General features: G+C 38.2%; 1 protein-coding gene across 3 annotated transcripts in view; it reads left to right on the top strand.

The window, feature by feature from the left end:
• The window catches only part of LOC131684118 (protein phosphatase 1 regulatory subunit 14B), a 214532-nt gene that overhangs the window by 67048 nt on the left and 132032 nt on the right, over positions 1 to 15452 (top strand). For 2 of the 3 annotated variants that reach the window (XM_058966687.1, XM_058966689.1), the window contains exon 1: positions 10320 to 10611. The exons of the other annotated variant lie outside the window; for it this stretch is intronic. The gene's annotated coding sequence lies outside the window, so the exon portion shown is untranslated. Of the gene's footprint in view, positions 1 to 10319; positions 10612 to 15452 lie in introns of those variants that run through there. 3 annotated transcript variants of the gene reach the window in all.

Here is a 15452-nt window from a genome sequence, read left to right as displayed (position 1 = left end):
CATATGGTGTGGTGTCAATCGTTACGTCTGAGCACAAAGGTTTTTAATTGACTTACATATTCATGATTCGTTATTGTTGAAGACAGCGTACGCTCAGCGACGGACTTGCGGAGTATATTTAGCAAACAATGCAAAGTATAATATTAAACATTTTTTCCGAAGCCTTGAACATAATACCAATTTATGTATTGTGTACAAATGTATAGCAAATTTTGAAGATTTTTATCTGAATTGAAGTTTCTGTGATCAACAAAATGAGGACAATGTCTTTTGGTCCGACTGCCTCCGCTTTTACGCTTTCTGCGTCTAATCTTCTTTTGTTACTCGCCAGTTGCGAAATCAATCATTTGCTTGATTAAAGCTGTTTGGTTGTAAATATTGGATGTATCTGTAGAAGGGAGACTGGGGGGGGGGGCGTTTTATTGCTCGGTGGTATGTGGCGAGGAGTAAAAAATGACACTCTATTATCACACAAGCAAAAAATATCTGAATCTGATCATCACTCTCCAACAAATTATCGCCCTACACGTGGAAACATGAAATATGTATGCAGCAAGCTTGCTTGTTACGTGTTTTATCAAATTCCGCATGCTTTGTGTCGTCGCAGTTTGACAGGAGTGTCTCACTGCTGTACGTGCTGTGAATCATATGAGCTAGACAAAGGTTGGAATTATATTTTTTTCTTTATATCTTTTAATATAGACCTCCAATGCCAAGTTTCGACACAAAAATAGCATAAAATTTGACTGGTACAATCGTCGTTGAACTAGAAGGAATGTTATCATTTTCGCACTTCTTGGCCAAAACAGTTACACTAATCTTATAAGTTTGATAATGTGTGCAACGACAATACGCGTACTGTGAAAAAGACGGATGTGTATACAACAAATACAGTTTTATATCATTTCACTGATACATACTGATATGGATGAGTTTGTAGTGAACTCCCTTTTTGTCACCCTACCTTTATTGTTTCCTCAGACAATGTGCACAGAGGGTGATATACACCAATGGAAAACTGAGCAGAAGTAACATATCAGTCGGAGAATTTTCCGGAGACTTTGTGAAATCAGTTGACACTAGGTATTTGAAGGCGAAAAAGCCGCTTCTATCACACGGAAAAAAATGTTACCAAAATAAAGTGTCAATAAAGTGCCATGAATTCTGGAACAATCAAGTTTTTACGTTACAAAATCAGGAGCATGAACAAAAATCAAGGCTTTTATAACTACACACCAAAAAAATCTGAATTTTATCGTTGACGTAATTGCAAACATGACTCAATTCAACAACTAGTAATTCACGAAATGACGAAACATTACCTTGTTCCGTTTAATTTTACATGCTACATATACTTTACATGCCCAATGACATAAAATTACACTTCCTACAATTCAGAACAAACGCTATATGTGGAGTAATTTTACATGATTTACGAAATTAAACGTCATGTAAAATTTAAATCAAACGTAAAACTAAGTCATTTTTGATGCTCGTATATGTCGTGGTCAGGAGACGTAAATTTACACTATTTTTTCTAGGTGTGTATGTTCAACTTCCCTTCATAACGTTTTCATTAGTGGAAATATTTGGTTTTATTTTGTGAACTACAGTCACGGTTTCCGCCAAGTTATTTTTAATTTCGCTTCTTAGCACGCTAACTTGTTCACAAGTTTATGAACATTAACATCATACTGGTTGACTCATGATTTTTTCATAGATATAGGAACATTAATTCACAAAATCAAAATATTCTGGCTATTTTTCGTGAACCATTCAATCCTCGTGATCTAAATCATGATCCCTAATATATTAGTCATGATCCAATATCCGTGCTCGTGAAATGGTTCACAAAATTATCAAATATTATTCATGTATTCGTGAACTGGTTCATGGTTCCTAATATATTAGGTACTACAGTAGTAGTTTCTTCCATCAGTGTAGTTTCTTCCATCAGTCAGTTAGTCTATTGTAATGATTGAAGTTTTTAAATTGCCTTTATTTGATGAGGCGTATACGGTTTGAATATAAAAAAAAACATTTTACGAACTCAGACAGAATAATAATTGATAAATAGCTTAATAATTAGGATAGGAATTAGAATTTTTTCAATATAATACTATGATAATTTCATTTTGAATTAGAATTAAAATTTAATTCATATAAGCAAAAAAGAATAATTACATGGAACCACAAAATGTTCTTATAAGAAAAGTTGTTTCACACTGCTAAGTAGGTAAGATTTTAAAAGTTAGTTACGCATTGTCAAAATTCTAAAAAATAAAATACAAAAATAAAATACAATTTTCTGAGTTTTTTACATGCTTCGATATAACGTACAATTCGATATAACGTACATTTTTTAAATCGAAATGCACGTTATATCGAAGTTTACTTGTCACAACTTACCATTCGTTTTCGTGGAAAAGTTTCTCGAAATCATAAAATATTATTCATGTATTCGTGAACTGGTTTATGATTCATTGTACAGGATTTGCGATCTATCTAGTTGTTATTTGCATGTTTGTGATATTTAGAAGATATCCCTAATCATTTACAATTTCATGCAGCATGGTAATGAAATTTTTACGTGAACTCTTTCACAAAATTTGGAACATTGTTTGTGGAATCAATTTTGTTCCATGAACTTCTTCATGAAATACCCAGCTGCCAGCGACCAGGTACGAGCAGTAGATTAAAAAAAAACTATCAGGACCTCGAACATCGATATTCATTTGATAAGGTTCATTGTGATGTCCGGACGGAAAACGAAAACTGCCTTGAGAACCCCAAATAGTGTGCGTGATGTACTTCACAGAACAAGATATCGCGAATGAGTCTTAATTTAAGTTCATATTGTCACGTCACATTATAGTAAAAAAAACCCGTTAATATCCAAAAAATTACGATAAGGCGAAGAGAATTTACGAATACCATGAAAAAACTGCTGGTATGATGAACATTAGTTACATTACTCTTTAAAAGTGAGCTCTAAAATAAAATATCATGATAGCACGAACAGAAATTACGAAAATCGTGACCAAAATCCTAAAATCATGAACACAAATCACACAACTAGTGATAAAAATATCCAAAATTGTGACTAAGATTCTGAAATAATGAACATGAATTGCTCTATTCATGACTAAAATATCACGATAACATGAACAGAAGTTACAAAAATCGCGAATAAAATCCTGCAATCATGAACACAAATTTTAGGAACCTGGGGATGTCACATTAGGTATCTGAAACAGAAGTGCCAACAAAGGATCAACGATATTGTCGGTGATGGAGTATGGGAGTTTCTGTTTCCGCTCCGCTGCGAACATATATTTCATTAAACTACAGCGAATCCAATATTGTTGTTTGCGTATTGCACTCGACACATACGATGAGTTTAGAAGCGCTGGCGGGCGTTCTTCCGCTGAAAAATCGATTTTGGGACCTCTCATATCGATTGCTCATCCGATGCGATATCTTGAACCCGTTAGTAATTGCAAATTTCGAAAGGTTTGTCGAGCTCAATTCTCAAACCCGATTTATGTCCTTGTACTTCGATTACATGGCACAAACTACGAATCCTTCTTCAAACTATCCCAACCGTGTCAATCTCCTTCATGCTTCTGATTCAACTGTATTCTTCGACACATCCATGAAAGGCGAGATTCGTGGAATCCCTGATCACATACGTCCGCAAGTGATCCCAAGCATCTTTCATAGTAAATTTCGAAAAGTCGACTGCAACAAGATGTTTTACACTGACGGGTCAAGCCTCGACGGCTCCACTGGCTTCGGTATATGTCACAGAACTTGCTGCTATTCAGTATACCCTTGGGATCATTGATACTTTGCCCACCGATCATTACTTTATTGTCTCGGATAGCCTGAGCTCAAACGAGGTTCTCCGTTCAATGAAACCTAGAAAGCACATTCCATATTTTCTGGGGAAAATCTGGGAGCACCTACGTGCTTTGTCTGTAAGATCGTACAAGATTACCTTAGTTTGGGTTGCCTCGCATTGCTCCATTCCAGGTAATGAAGAAGCGGACTCTTTAGCTAAGGCGGGTGCTTTACAAGGTGACATATATGAAAGACTCATCAGAGAACCCTCGAAAGTTGGCAAACTGCATGGAGCAATGGTGAACTGGGAAGGTGGCTACATTCGATAATCCCTAAGGTATCGACGAAACCTTGGTTCAGGGGGATTTCATTCGCGTGACGTCTCGGCTCATGTTCAATCATTACACGCTGGACGCTCATCTCCGGCGTATTGGGCTCGTGGATAGCGGTATCTGCGCTTGTGGCAACGGTTATCACGAGATCGAACGTATTGTCTGGCCAAGCGCCGAGTACTGTTCTGCCAGATCTCAACTATTCGATTCCCTTCGGGCCCGAGGAAGATCACCCAATGTCCCGGTTTGAGATGTACTGGCAAGCCGCGATCTCGTCTATATGTCCATTTTATACACCTTTTTAAAAATATCAATATCCAGATTTAACTGCCCCCGTCTTTTTTCATTTGTATCATTCTTAGAAGTGCCCTCTTCTACCTACCGTACCCCAACGATGGTTTTATGCGACTCCAAGACGAGACAAAACATCTGACGAATGACCTAACAACACGAGACCTACAGTACAACATCACACGCGCAACGCGGTGTGTTGCCGATTCGCATCTGAGCCGTACTACAAAGTCGTCTGGAGGAACCCCTGCCGGCTCGAGGAAGACCGCCCGGCGTCCCAATATTTGATGCATCCATCCGAATCTGTAATCTTGTCGTTGATTCCCGATGCCGGAAACTGAAAGTTTATATCTAACCACCCCCCCCCCCCCTCTGCCAGCCTTGTCCATCATCTCTTCCATGACTCTGATACACAGATGTAGGACTTCGCCCCCTTCCTACCATTGAATATCTTCCGAAAACTTATGTGCCCCCCTATCTTCTAGTTTTAGTTGATCAACATTTAATCTCGTTAAAAATGCCCAACAGTACCAATACTTAAAAATAGCCCTAATTAATCCCCCTAATCTTAATAAAACTAAACCACTCCCTCTAACTATTTCTAGTTAATATACTTGTAAAATGTTCCGCTTAGTTAAAGTAATTGCTCCAACAATCTCCCTTCAAAAAATCATGAAGTGCATTGCTATACAAAGAACACACAAAATGACCCGTCCCCCTAATCTTACGAATATTATTATCCCCTCTTGTATATGTATAAGTTAGTTGTAAAGTTTTTTTTTGTTTCATTATATAAAAACAAAATAATATTGAAATGTGTAACCCTCTAGTTTTAAGAAATTCAAAATGTAAAGCAATGAAAAAATGGCACATTTAAGCTAACGCAAACGTGCCTTAACAAATAAACGAATTGAATAAAAAAACAGTGAACTAACAGTACGTAAAACTCTAGTTTCGCAGTATGTTAAGTGTACTAAAAGCGATGGATCCATTTGGAAAACCGAGTTTCTCACAGAGCAATAAAAATACCAAACTACATAGATCAGCAACAATTGACACATGAAGCAAATGCCCAGCACATAATTTTGGGCAGCTCTCATATAAATTTGAGAAGCGTGATGGCATACTTAATTATTATAAATCTGCATATACTCAGTGTAGAAAATCGCCCAACATTCGCACGATCTGGCAGAGAAGAGGTGTTAGATGTAACTCACGGCTTTGATGGTATTACGCATGAGTTGAGCTAGAACCGTCATTATCTGATCTTAAGTCCATCGTCTTTGATCATTCCAACATCACCCAAATCAACGAACTGGGACCTCTACCAAGAGGACATGGTGACCACACAGTTAAAATAAAGTACCCAAAAATGAGTACCATAAGCGGCCAGTTTCTTGTTCTATTCCCAGCTGTCAAAAGATGGGAACCTATGAGGAAACAAAGAGCTTTACATTCATCAGTCCGATCTCCTATCTTCTCAAATCATTGAAACTTTTAATCGACCACAACATTCGGGATGTTAGCTTGAGCGAACACCCACTACATGCAATGCAACATGCATATCAGGAGAAGTCTGCTACCATCCTGTTACACAATGTTGTCTACAACATTGAAAAAGCTTTTTCGGCAAAGCAGCCAAGCTTAGGAGTTTATCTCGACATTGAAGGTGTTTTAACATAGTGTCTATAGAATGCATTTTGGAAGCATCACGAGGTCATGGAGTACCTTTAGATTTCACGAACTGGATACACGCCATGTTTATCAACCGACACATGTTCTTATCGCGAAGACAAGTAGAGATAAAGAAACTGAATGTCTGCGGATGTCCTCAAGATGGTGTGCTGTCACCACTTTTATGGAACCTTGTCGCCGATGGCTTGTTGAGAAAACTTAATGAGCTTGGTTTTCCGACGTATCGTTTCGCTGCAGATTTTCATATAATGATTATGGGTATTTGCACGAATCTTCTATGTGATATGGTGCTTTATCATTTTCATCATTAGTAACTTGAGTGTCTAGCATTTGGATTTTTTGAGAATCATACGTATGATTCAGTCACTTACCATAACTATTTTGGATCTACTCAGTTTATCTTATGTTTATAACGCTATACGGTGGCGTTATCTATTACCATTTTTTCTCCATATATGTTAATGATTTTTTTTCCAAATACGTATTTGGGCTGTGTTAAGCCTAACCTAACAGGGCGTCATGATATTTTCTGGTATTTTTCATGGCGAAATTCATTTTCAATTTTCACTTACCATTATCATGAAAAGTTAAAGGGGTGGTCTGCTTTACAAGAGAAAGAAATCTTTATAGCTTACATCAACAAATATATTAGGGTAATTTCGGGAGAGATGCCGCACTTTCTATACCTCGTATATAGGATCACTTTTATACGGTAAAATAATATTGTGAGTATGTCTTTCGAAGAATTACAACACTGGAGATATAAAATAATCCTTATTATTAACTCACGACAATTTTATTAACGTTTGTGTGCGTCCAGTTGCATCACTGAGTGGTGAAAATTTTTCAGTGCCACATTAAACTTTTTTCAGATTGTTCGATTTTTTTTTTGGCAAATCATGTAGCTGGGACGTTTTAGAAGACATTCTGATCATGAGCACGGTCATCCATAATTTCAGAGGAAAATGCCGTCGTGCGGCATCTCTCCCATAAAATTGGAGAGATGCCGCATCAAAATTGCGAGTGAGATGCCGCACTCGATGGCGGAGGATACGTAGCTAAATGTATTTTATTTCCACATCAGAATGTCATTAAATGATCATTTGCGTCAGGTATAGGTATATCCACAAACTAACAGACCTAACACAGTGACATATAAGATAATAAGTCTATTGATCTGTATATTTAAACGGGCGATATATAAGTATTAGTTACTTCGGTTTATTCTTCAAAGTTTCATGTACTAATTTTAGTAAACGCATTGATTTGTAGTGACGTCAATCTTGGGATAAAAAGGAAAATTTCAAAAAATTGATGCTTTTTCAAAAAGAATCTTTCAAGCAAAATCCTTAGTTATATAAATTTATTGTTAGGAGTAACAATCAAGAGCTGCTTTTAAGGAACCTACCAACACGTAGATATAAGCCGCTCGTACAAACATATAAATAAATAGTATCCTTAATTGAGTTACTCCAACTTAACTGTTACACAAGGTTGCCAAACGAAAAATATTTGTGAAATGTTGAATAAAAAATGTTTCTAGAAATGGTATTACCCCCTTAAGAAAAATGAAGCTGCTAGCCGATGTATAGTTGCAATCCAACTTCATGAAACTCAGCTGAAGACTCCTAATCATAAAAACATCAACGATAGCTAAAAATACTTTTGTTCACCATTTTTCAGTTTGTGACAACGATGCAGCGTCTCACCCGCATATGCGGCATCTCTCCCGCAATGACCTTTTTTTAAAAAAATGTGCATGGAAATTTGATGATTTTTTTCACGACAAAAACAATTTCACAGTATTTTAGAAACTTGTCGCAATTGATAAAAATGATTTCATCAAATATTGAATGGCAATTCTCCCCAAATTACCCTATCTTATAATATTTCCTAGCACTTTCTGCGCCAAATTCATAGTACTTTCGAATGTATAGAGCCCAACGCAATGGTATGCGAGCGCTCCAACGAACATGTTTGTGGGGAATGTCACTCACTGAGCTACTCGGTTTGCTCGCGCTTTGTTCACATTTCATTTTTAAGATTCTTTCGAATTGGCGTGAAAGATAACAAAATTTATTGAGCGATTGGAATATATCCAAGTTTATTTTCTTCAGGACTGAAACCTCTCCTGGGTGATTTTTTTTTCGAAATTTCATCCCTCAAATACGCCATTTAAAGAAAATCTTAGATAAAAGCTACGATTTCATGAATATAGGAGGTTAAAATAGAAGATATACTTATTTAAATTGTAAATGTTTGTGATTATATTGTTTTCAACATGAATTGCGAGCTGCACTTTTGCCGCCAACTAGGTACTACATTAAATAATTCTAATTGGTAAATTCTTAATGACATTTTTTATTCGAACGTGCAAATACACTGAGGTTTTTTAGCACGATATTTGCAATTACCACGTTATTTACACGGATTTCGCAATAAACACGGTTTTAGCAAAAATAATCTAAATCCTTTTGAATGCAAGAAATTTAGATTTTCAAAAAAGTGGAAACTCTCCTCTCTTTAGGTTCTGTACAACATCTGGCTGCAGCTTCTTCTGTACGGAAACTCACTTTTTCTTCATGGCTTCTTCAGATTTGACATCTCTGGGATGCTTCCGTAGTGCCTGCTTTATAATTGCCCTGTATTTTTCGAAAGGCCTTAGTTCCGGTGCGTTGGATCAGGAGGGGGGCAGTGGCTTTCTTGTTTTTGAGTGCGAAAGTTATCCCGTTGGCTTCATACCACTCTAGGACAACATTTGAATAGTGGCACGAAGCTAGATCCAACCAGAAGACCGTAGGGCTCCCGTGTTGCTTCAACAAAGGAAGCAGACTCTTCTATAGACACTCCTTGAAGGTAGATCTCCCGGTTTACAGTCCCAGTAGTCCAAAGCGGTGCACTCCATTTGCCATATGAGCAGATCGCTTGTCAAATCATGTATTTATTGGTAAACTTTAAAAGTTTCTGCTTCCTTACTTCCTCCGGAACATCTAACTTGTGCTGGGCGGTGAAGAACAGTAGCCACGGAAGCTGCCGGAAGTCCGCCTTGAAGTCTCATTATTCATGAGACAATGTTGCTTCGTCAGTATCTGGGTGTACAGTTCCCTTTGTACGTATACAGTCCCTCCCGGTCCATGGCTCTCTGAACGAAAGACTTGGACAGATTCAATTTTTTGGCCACATCCCTGACCGAAGCATTGGAATTCCGCTAAAACGCTTTCACTAGACGCTAGTGATCCTGATCACTAATAGAATATTTATTTCTTCCGTTCGATGCTCAGAGTTTGGTAGTAACGTTCAATCAAATGATTCATCGTTGACTGTACTTTTCGGGAGACGCCATTTTTTCCGACTTTTTAAAAACTGACAACAATAAAAATACAGTTAAGCAATACACTCTAAACTACTTCTTCCCAAATGTTCTAGAGAAAAATCTCAATGGGTTATTTTCTACTGCGTTTTTACTGCAATGTAATTTGATGTGGGGCACCCTTTAGTTGAGTTCTCAAAAATAAATAGATGTGCTTATTGATAGTGCTATTTTGGATGCGATACCGGCGAAAAAATTATCCATAATTCACACGTAAATATTTTAATCAATCATCTAATACAACATCAAGACAGTTTCTGACTCCGGGTTCAGGAGTTATTCGTAATTTTGCTTCAAGTACATCATTGAAATCTTATAAGTAGTTCAATTCCTGGTCGCGGATAATGTGTCGTCATTCAGTACAGCGCCTCATTCGCCTTTTCGCACACATCTCGCAGCCATGGTTACCTTTGCACGTTTGCAATCAGAACCGCCTAGGCTCCAGCCTCCACTGAACATAAATGAATCGCATGAGTGCCTAACCACTGACTTCTCTCGGCAGACGAACAGTGAGCGCATCGAATGAATCCGACCGAGTTCTCACGAACCCGAAGAAAATTCTTTGCTCTCTCGTTGCAGCCAAAACATTCACCATTTTCCACGTCCACCCTGCTGTTCAACCCATCACAGCCAACTTCGGAGAGTTTCAGTGGGATTCGCTCACGAGTTGCGATTGTTGTTCTTTTGTTAGGTACCTTTCCCCATATACCGCGAAGTTCATTCATTGCTCTTTCATGTCTGTTTTGTTCGGTTTGCATTCGTAGTTAGTGGAGTCCAGCCAGCAGCCTAGCAGCGACCCCGTCACACGGTGGAGCTCAGTTGTGTTTTGGTGCTCGCGAGAATCGTTTCTAGCTTGTCTTATATTTGGCCGTGATCGTTGTCGGAATTCAATTACACTTGTGCGGTGAATATTTTGGTGTAAGTGAAAATTTATCGGTAGAAAGCGGTGAAAGGCGGAGAGGTGTTTACGGATAGAAGGAAGATTTAAAACGTGCAAAGCAAAATTATTGATTGTGTGTAAATTTGGTGTGTTGCTGTCGGTGCCATTTGTGCATGCTGTCACGGAGAAAGGAGAAAAAGGTGATTTTATTTTGTGCCAATTTTTGCCACAGTTTCTACTAGAGTGCAGTGACCTTATTGCGAGCCTGTTTTATTTTTGGTCTCCAACCACGGACACGGCTCGACTTGAACCAGGCTCCAGGAATTCAAAATTTGCAGTTCCAAGTTCTGCAACGCTGTTGTGGTTGAAAGGAGGACACGACTGTGTGCGAGCATGACAAGCGAGTCGTGGTTGCATGTTGGATAGCCGGACAACGCGGGTGGGTCAGTGTAAGGAAACACGAAACGTGTGGATTTTGTGATTCCGGTTCCTCTGGCTGGAGATGTTGTCTGGTCCAGCCAGTTTGGGTTGTTCAGAGTGTGTGTTACTGGAGGTCACGAGAACTGCGGGAGAAAGAAGAAAGCTACGTGTATGTGCGGTCCGTGACGACTCTTTGAGCCGATGCTGTGCCGTTGATGATGATAATTTAAATGCAGAAGATCTGATCAGAAACATATCAAATAGATAAACTGACGAATATGGGGAACTGGTTGAAAATCACGGGTGTGAAAAGGAACATACGAAAATACCGCTTGGAAATGCCGCTAAGTTGTTCCGATTAAGACTAGCAGAGAAAAAGCAACTAAAGAAAGAAACGTATAACAAAAAGATGGAAGAAAGCTGTAAAGCAGTGAATTAAACAGTTGAAGGAAGCCGCGCGTGTGATGATGCGAGTAAAGGGTTTTTGCGCTCGACGTGGTGGAATTTGTGCTGATAAGTGCCTCGAGCCAAATATGTTTTTGTACGTATATGTACTAGTTTTGGGTACGAGCGAGCAGATAAAAGCCAAGATTGATGATAGCCGCTCGTGCTGGAACCGAACCACGTTTCTGAATTTCTTGTTTTGTGACCTACTATCGGTGCCGGGGAAATAAAATTCTGATTCGAAGCAAGGGCCTGGAACAGTCGGACAATTTCTGATCATTTAAAAAAAAAACAGTTGAATCAATGAATTCAGTTCGATGGATTTAATAAATCAGTGTTTTTTGGTGTACTTTGTTTAAGAGACATTGTTCATGTTTAGTGCTCTTTTCCGCATTGCTTGATTTCATATATTACTTTTTTACAACACTCTACACGCTCTGGAACTTAATCAAAAAGTTGATATCAGCATGAAGGGAGTATGGCCGTGGATTCACAGCCCAAACTAATTGTTTTATAAAGCAGTTAGTTCTACGATGGACTTACTGAAAGTTTTGAGTGTAATCCCTAAATTAAAGAGACAGAATCTTTCGATCCTATTGCTGGTGTCTAGAGTTTCCATTTTCCGACGATTTTCAACTACCCGAAATTCTGGAAATAAATAGATCATTTTTCGGGTAACCCCAGGATCCCATCGACACAGAATAAACATAAAGAATGAATTGTTTTCTTTGAAACAAAAGAGTTAATTGAAATGGTTTTTACGAAGACAATTGCTTCTGGATGATTTTTCTTAAATATATAAACCAAATTATGATAATTACAAAAGAACTTGCAGAAATTGAAAAATAGTAACCATTGTGATAAGTACGATTACGATCGAGATGATGTTCTGAATGCAGTTCATTGACTTGTATGAACGGTAGAGCTATCATCTTCCTTCTCCAGGGCTTAACATGTTTACATGTATGATTGCAATAAATATTTATGTACGTTTAGATGCAGACAAAATTCTTCCATACCGCTTGTCATTGGGAGATAGATTGCATACACACATACACATACATACATTCCAACGCATTAAAGGGCTTGTTCCTGAGGTATTGTTTCTCGTGTAACGGATTTCACTTGCGTTTTGTTACTAAATCAAAATCAAATATACCATCAAACTTAGTAAGCTTTGATTTGATTAAACCACACCAGAAATTCGCCGAAACGACAGCACTCACATTACGCAGACCACCGTCGATAGAGGCCGATGGAAGACTTTAACTAGCTCTTGTAAGCTATCACGACGCACTTTTATCATTGCGCCATTTAACTTCCAGCTATACTAACACGAGCAGATAAGTTCCTCTATTGAGCTATTTAGTTCCCAGCTTGGTCGTGGTCTACTTTGACAGTCCCTGGCAACGAATCTACCTTACATTCTCCTGATGCCGATGCTCGGTGTCATGAGCTACTTAGTTTCCAACTTTGTCGCGGTCTACTCGGATAGCTCCAACGGTACGGTTATGGTACTGGTAATACCAATACCCAAAACCAATGATCATCGACCGATTGCCGATGTCGAAACATCGGTACTGATTAAAAGCAAATAGGGGAAACCGTTGTGAGTTGATACGGCGAAACCATACCATTGAAAATCGGATAAAATTATTATTTTATAATTTCATAAGATGTAAAAAATATAAGTAACGAATATTAAGGGTTATCCGTCATATCACGTATGCGCGACTCGCTATTGCACGTAGAGAAGACGTTGTTTTGCGTCGGGGAAATATTTATTTCCTTGCCAGCTGCGTTTTCGGGGTCTGTTCTTTCTTGTTTTTGTACATGTCGTCTTCGTTTATGCTACCTTGATGCTCGCGATTTCTTTGCTTCTTGCACTTACGGGTCCCAAGTTGTCGGTATTAGTTTCCCTGGTGATGGCGCTGGCTGTTGTTTTGAGGTACTGTACGCCACTGTCATTGTTTCCCCAACAGCAGCAACTAATGGTATTGCCTGTGTGTTTTTCATAATGATTCATCTTATCACAGAGCTGGCGCATGATAATTTGTGCTTGATAGTGCGGAAAGAAAAAGATGTTTATTTGTTGTATCTACACCATCAAATCCCTTGGCTTCAAAAGTGATTACTTAGACTAGTTATAGTCAAAGGTGGACAAAAAACGTATTTTTCGTCAAGTGTAAATCAAGTACGGTCTCAACCGTGCTGAAAACTCCGGTAACAGCGAAGAGTAGTCTGTTTAACGGTACAGCTTTGCATTTTGTATTGAAGGATCAGGTAGGTAGAAATTCGTCGTTCGGATAGCACTCACATCAAACTATAGATTCCACCACACCTTTGCAAATACTTGGGTAGTTGTTTCTCCTAGTATTCTCCATAGCGGATTTCAGTTCACTGAATAATTTAACAATTTTTCAATAGCTGTTTATAGCCGTACCTCGATATTCCTATCTTTCATACCCACGGGAATAATGTTAACACTGCCACTTACAACCTTTTGTTTTTTGATTATTAAGCAACAAGATTTCTCTCACCACGGCAATCTATTAAACGATATCAGTATTAAATATCTTATATGATGGGATTGGATACAAGCGATTTACGAAAGATTAAGCTCCCTTTTCACCTTCAGAAAATGTTCCACACCACGAATACTCTATTTAATACGAAAATACTGAAAGTCGTTTACCATCGCATTTGGTCGGAGTTCCAATTCTTACTTTGCGACTCACTTTCATTGCGATTAAATACTTTGACAAGAATAACATTAAAGATAGTTTCGTTCAATATACGTTTCTGTACATTCAGTGCTGGTGATGAAATGTGTACCCTAGACTGCCCAGAAAAATAATGAATTTTTGAAAACTCAATCGTCCCACCCCTGATTCGATTCCTAGTCCCACCAGGAGTACTTGCTCCAAATTTGAAGCAAATCGGACAAGTCTAGCTACCGGACCAACGTGCCTGAAATTTGTATGGGATTTTTCGGCTATTTACATGGAGAAAACCTACAAACTCGCATTTTTGCCGCTAGGTGGCACTGTATGTATCGTATTCTCACTGTAAGTGAAAATAAGAAAGATGATTTAATTATATACAACTTTGTTGAAGACTGCTAGTGAATCCGGCTTTGTTGAAAGAAGTTATTACACTTTTAACGAAGGGATGTCCATGGTTGTGTAGCAGTACTCGATTCACACGAACTATGCATTTTTGTGACATAATCGATAGGTTTAGCTGAATAGTATGTTTAGAAGAATTATACCATAAAATACGAAGACACCTAATTTCTATCTCTTTCCGTTGAAAAGTTAGTGTCGGCGCCCTCTATGCGGTAAAATGTGGAACTAAAATTTTCTAACCAAAGCATGGCTCGTATTATTTACTACAATTCTTCTGAACATACCATAGAGCTAAATCTTACGATTATTTCACAAAAATGTTTCGTTCGCGCGAACCGAGTACTGATACACAACCATGCACTGCTAGGCCCCATACAAAACTGACTTAGACATCACTTCACTAAAAGTTTAATAACTTCTTTTAACAAAGCCAAATTCACTAGCAGTCTTCAGCAAAGTTGTAGACAATTAAATTATCTTTCTTATTTTCACTTACAGTGATAATACCATACATACAGTGCCACCTAGCGGCAAAAAACGAGTTAATGAGTTTTCTCCATGTAAATTGTCGAAAAATCCCATAAAAACTTCAAGCACGTTGGTCCGGTAGCTAGACTTGTCCGATTTGTTTCAAATTTGGTGCAAGTACTTCTGGTGGGACTAGGAATCGAATCAGGCATGGGCCAATAGGGGTCATTTTTTCCTGTCACTCTAGTGTACCCGATCAGAATACAATAGTAAAATTATATCTGAGGGCAAATTTCATAGTACTCTGTGTAACAAAGCAGATCTCGTTAGAAATTAAAATTACAGAAAATTATAACAAGTAACAACGTAGTAGTATTGAAATATTTTTGTTATGGGCTTCTGATCGGGTAGTGCTCTAATCGACAATGGTTAGAGTAACACAAATTAATCTTCAGCATAAACACACAGAACGTATGAATCTATGCCGCCTTGTGCAGGCAGGAATAGCTTCCATAACTTGGGCTCAAGAACCGTATTTCCACAAAGCAAACTTCTCCGTTGGAAAGCTACTTTACTCATCT

This window comes from Topomyia yanbarensis, chromosome 2, assembly GCF_030247195.1.
Source record: "Topomyia yanbarensis strain Yona2022 chromosome 2, ASM3024719v1, whole genome shotgun sequence".
NCBI lineage: Eukaryota > Metazoa > Arthropoda > Insecta > Diptera > Culicidae > Topomyia > Topomyia yanbarensis.
This window is presented reverse-complemented; position numbering and strand designations above follow the sequence as displayed.